The 5846-nt window shown below is 34.7% G+C and overlaps 1 non-coding gene across 1 annotated transcript; it reads right to left on the bottom strand.

The window, feature by feature from the left end:
* Positions 1-1661: 1661 nt before the first annotated feature.
* Positions 1662-1733, bottom strand: TRNAA-AGC (transfer RNA alanine (anticodon AGC)). The gene has a single exon. It is a non-coding gene; the product is annotated as a tRNA-Ala (tRNA).
* Between the last annotated feature and the right edge of the window lie 4113 nt (positions 1734-5846).

The raw sequence follows: 5846 nt of genomic DNA, 5'->3' as shown, positions 1-5846 counted from the left end.
ATTGTAGAGTAGGCTGGCTTCTGTTAATAGCACTGAAATCTTAGCAAAAATGAAATGAAAGTTTCAGAGAAGCCAACTGACAATGGATGGTGTGCTGTAAAAGCCAGAGGGCCTCTCATTCCCAACAGCTGCAAGGCAGACAGACCCAGATCTTGTTATAAACAAACTATTTCACACACACCCAGACACAGACACACACTTATAAGATGTCATGGAAAATATGGTAAAAAATGATTGGATATTTGATTGTTTTAAGGAATTATTATTGCCTTTTGGTGTTACAAAAGTACTTTTTTAATAATAAAAAGTGTCTCATCTTTTTGAAATCTATATATTGAAATATTTACAAATAAAATCTGATGTCAGAAATGTGCTCCAAAATGATCAGGTGGTAGGAATAAGTGGAGGTATACTTACAACACGATTTGCGATGCATTGATAATTGCTGAAGCTAGGTGATGGGTGCATGTGTCTTCATTTTACCATTATATCTATGTCTATAAATATTTGAAAATGTCAAGAGCATATATTAATATTTTAAAACATCAGGCCTAGGATTTGATTGTAAATGTAGCAGAAGTCTAAAAGAGTTGGGATATGTGGTGTCAATAGCGCCCTATGACAAAGTTAAGACTCTGATGGGAAAAGAAAGGAGCCCTGAAATTTGGAAAGGGAACATATGGGAGGATAATCCTGAGAATACCATACTCACCAATCCCCCTACATCCTCCAGGCCAACAGAAATAATCTCCTCCACTTCTAGGTTTATACCCCACATAATCAAAAGTAGGGACTCAAGCAGGTATTTATGCACTGACAGAGCAGCATTATTCACCAACAGTCAAAGGTGGAAACAACCCAAATCTCCATTGACAATGAATTGAGAACTAAATGTGGTATATACATACAATGGAATATTCAGCTTTCAAAAGGAATGAAATTCTGATTAATACTACAACATGGATAGTGAGAACATTATGCTAAGTGAAATAAGCCAGACACAAAAGGATCAACATTGTATGTTTCAAATTATATGAGGTACCTAGGATAGTTAAATTTATAGAAAAAGAGAGAAGAAGAGTGGTTATCAGAGGCGAGGGGGCAAAGGGAAAGAAGAGTTATTGTTTAATCAGTACAAAGTTGGTTTGCGATAATGAAAAATTTCTAGAGATGTTTGATGGTGAATGTTCTTAATGCCACTGAACTATACATTAAAATGATATGAATTCTAAATTGTATATTATGTGCATTTTATCACAAGAAAAATGATTTTTATGACGAATTTTTGTGTGTTCTATTTTAAGAAATTTCTGCCTAGCTCAACGCTGCAAAGATGTTCTCCTATGATTCCTTCCAGAAGTTTTATAGTTTTCTGTCCAGATGTTTTATGGTTTGTGTGTGATCCATTTCAAGTTATTTCTGTACAATATAAGGTAAGGGTCAAAGTTTATTTATTTCTATATGGTTATTCAGTTGTTCCAGCATCATTTATTGAAAAGTGTGTCCTCTTTACATTAAAACACCATGGCACATTAGATGAAAATCAATTGACTATACTGTATTCCATTGACTTATATGTCAATTCTTATGACAATATCATGCTGTTTTGATTACTGGGGGGAGGGGGGAAGGTTGAATTTCTTTCTTTCATTCTTTTTTAGTGAAGGTACTGGGGATTGAACCCAGGACCTTGTGCATGCTAAGCACATGCTCTACCACTGAGCTATACTCTCACCTCCCAATTTTTTTTTTTTTGGGGGGGGGAGGTAACTAGGTTTGTTTGTTTGTTTTAATGGAGGTACTGGGGATTGACCCCAGGATCTCATGCATGCTAAGCACAGGCTCTACCACTGAGCCATACTCTCCCTGACTGATTACTATTCATTAACAATTAGTTTTCACATCATAGTTGATTCACAGTTAGTATATGTCTTCTAGCTTTACTGTTTTTCAAATGATTTTGGCTATGTGAGTTTCTTTGCATTTCTATATAAATTCTGCAATTAGCTTGTCAATTTCTACAAAAAGCTTGCCTGCTGTGGCTTTTACTGGAATTGCATTGACTCTATATATGAATTTGCATAGAATCAACATGTTAATAAGATCTAATCTTCAAATGTATGAACATGGTACACTCTCCAATTATTTAGTTTTTTAAAATATTTTTTCTCTAAGCAATGCTTTGTAGTTTTTAATGTAGAAATTGTACACCTACATTTTTATACTTTACCTAAGCATGTCATGTTTTGGGATGTGATTTTCAATTTTTAATTGTTGGTTTATAAAAATGCAACTGAATTTTTCATGTGATCTTGTATCCTGCAACCTTGCTTAACCTACTTAACAGTTAGAAAATCCTAAGCAATCTCCAAAAAGATTTTACAAGTGCACAATTGTATTCTTTACATTTAAAAGTTTTATGTCTTCATTTCTAAATCTCTGTGACTTTTGTTGCTTTTCTTTGCCTTCTCAGTGGCGAGGTTCCCCCACTAAATTATTGAAGTGGCAGGAGTGAACATTTTTGTTTTGTTCCTGATTTTAGGGGTAAAATTTAGTATTTCACTAATAATATGACTTTAGCTATAGAATTTTTCATAGATGCCCTTTATCAGGTTCAGGAAGCTCCCTAAAAGAACTTTCTAGTTTGCTGAATATTTTTATCATAACTAGGTACTAGAATTTATCAAAGGATTTTTTCAGCACATATTAAGATGACACTATGGTTTACAGCTAAGGAGCCAGTAGGATTGTAGTTACATATCTCAGCTACTGCAACTTAGATTGGTAGAAGGAGAAATAAGGAATGAAAAATAGTGGGCAAAATAGCAACTAGGAAGGAAGATGCTAGTAGAGGGTACTGTGAAGTCAATCAAGAGGGTGGCAGAGTTTGACGGATAGGAGAATGACTCCAGAGGTAAATTTTAAGTTAGGAAACTTGGAGGCAGAACTCCAATTGGTGTACAGATGTACTGATTTCCATAAAAGAAGATTTAGAAATATGAAAAGAAGAAGAAAGTAGGTCTGCAGGTACATTAGACTCCTAGAATACTAGATTTTAAAAGCACTTTGTAGTTTATCTACCTTTTTGACCCATTCTATGTTTGAAAGTTTTCCATAACATGAGTCCAGAGAACATTTATTAAATATAGACACATTAGTGGTAGAATATCTTCTATATGTTTTTTTAACATATTAAATATCTATATTTCTTGCATTTATTAGGCATTGTTCTACTCTTTGACAACAAATAGAACTCATTTGACATCCTGAAATAGAGCTGCTTTGAGAATACTGAAGAATAATTAAAGAAAGAAACTTAGTAGAACTTTGGTGTGTTGAGAAGTGGATAGGAAAGAGTAAAAAGGACAATTACCTAACCTCAATGGTGTTGATACATTATCCATAATAAAGAAAATAAAAAAAACTTGGTTAAAGGCAGTAGGTGTCTTATTACTACTTTCGATGTTGTTGTTGTTGTTTTAGAATGTGTTAATCTCTGTAGAACAATCAGATGAGCTATCCAGAAAGTGACTAGAAATGTGAGTCTTGCCCATTTTTACCTATTACCAAGTGATGAGTGCACTTCTTGGACATGATTATTTAATACTAATGTTTTCACATCTCTGAAATAGGAATAAAACACCTACCTCACAGGGTGACTGTAAGAATAAAATGAACTAATGTGTATGAAGTGCCAAGACTACTTTACATAACCACTATTTTTATTACTGTAAATAACAAAACTATCTAGGAAAATACATGTAATACACATGTATATATGATAGACTATATATGGTAGGAAATATATATTAAATTATTTTGGAGCATTATTAAAATTACAGATTCACGTCAAATTTCTTTCCACTATTTTTGACAGCCAACACTGACTCATTTATTTTTTGGAAGGACATTCACTGGTGCAATTTACAAAGTATTTTTTTGTTTCTCATTCCCGGCACGTGGGGAGTTTGTCTCTCCCCAGTACTGAGTTTGTACCTGAATGTGTGAGTTGCTTTAGCTGAACAAGTATGAGTAGAATATGATGTGTCTTTTTCAGGATGAGTCACCATCCTCTCTCCGTCCCTGTACCATTGCCTCAGCCCAAGAATGAGGACAGCCTCTACTATCCCATGTAGCAGGAGCAAGAACTATGTCTTGATGATGTAAGTCATTAATAATTTTTAACTGTAGTATAATCTGCATACTATCATCTGTCTTTATTACTACAGCACTGTGTGACCTAGAAATGTGGCACTGCCATAACAAAACCTTAAAGACTGGGAAGTGGATGGTGAGAAAATGGTGACCAGAGGCTGTAAGAATTATAGTTATATGGCATCTAACCATTTGATAAGATTGTTGACAGAGATAATCTGGAAAACAAATCATATAACTTGTTGAGTTTGTAAATCAAGAAATAAAGATCAAAGAAGAATGCAAGTGTGTGTTGGTTGGTTGTCACTACTTTTGATAAAGTACTACAACAAAGAGACTGGCTCTGAAGAGGACTGGCTAGTTTGCAAGCAGAAATGAAAGACTGAGAATCCAGAAAGTTGGGGACTTGTAGGATTAGAAAAGGCAACTGTTTTTTAACACTAATTGGTGAAATATACATCTGAGACGGGCTTTGAAAGACAAAGGCCAATTAAAACCAAGCCTTGTGACAGAAATCAAATAAGGGTCTTCCATCCATATACACTATTAAAATCTCTGAACAAATTAAGATCTTTCAGAGAGAAGCCCCAGTTAAGGTTTTGACACCCAGTAAATCCATTCAGTTGGACAAAATGGCTCAAAAAAAAAAAAAAAGAGAAAAAAGTTATAGCTCACTTGCTGGAAGTTGATAAGCTCAAGAAATAAGCAATTAAGTTGAAAGAGGGAGACATGGGCATGAGAAAGTCAAGAAATACAGCAAATCGAATACGCAAGTACAGAAACAGACTGTGTATATGGCTTTTAGAGCATGGAACTGACTAGAATTAGATACATGATAAGCCTACTGAGTTTCTTAACAGAATGTTGCTGTGAAAGAGACAGAAAACTTTATGACTGTTTAAGATTCAAAGTGATCCTTGGAGTCTCAACCTTTCCAGGGGCAGCAAATTGAGAAAACCGCCAAGACCCTCAAAAAGAGAGATTCTCCAATGCTTATTTCAAATGTGTCCAAGGAGGATAACAGAAAAGGAAAGATCTTCAAAGTTTATAGCTAGAGACCATGGAAAGCAATGAATTGGACATACCTTCCCTGAAGCACAATCAGGGTCTAGTCAAAGAACAGGGTACCTATTTACATTCCCTATAGCTTTCATCCTTATATTGTTTCCGTGTGTGTGTGTGTGTGTGTGTGTGTGTGTGTGTGTGTGTGTAATAGTGCTGAGTGACATATCATTTATTCACTTGTTTTATTAGTTCATAGGTCATAAGTGTCTGGATCAAGACTGACCATGTATAGATTTTTCTGTAAACTTTTTTTACTGAGTTATAGTCATTTTACAATATTGTGTCAAATTCCAGCGTAGAGCACAATTTTTCAGTTATACATGAGCATACATATATTCATTGTCACATTTTTTTCCTCTGTGAGCTGCCATAAGATCTTGTGTATATTTTCCTGTGCTATACAGTATAATCTTGTTTATCTATTCTACATTTTGAAATCCCAGTCTATCCCTTCCCACCCTCTGCCCCCTTGACAACCACAAGTTTGTATTCTACGTCTATGAGTCTGTTTCTGTTTTGTATTTATGGTTTTTTTTTTTTTTAGATTCCACATATGAGCGATCTCATATGGTATTTTTCTTTCTCTTTCTGGCTTACTTCACTTAGAATGACATTCTCCAGGAGCA

Source organism: Camelus dromedarius, chromosome X (genome assembly GCF_036321535.1).
Source record: "Camelus dromedarius isolate mCamDro1 chromosome X, mCamDro1.pat, whole genome shotgun sequence".
NCBI classification, from domain to species: Eukaryota; Metazoa; Chordata; class Mammalia; order Artiodactyla; family Camelidae; genus Camelus; species Camelus dromedarius.
This window is presented reverse-complemented; position numbering and strand designations above follow the sequence as displayed.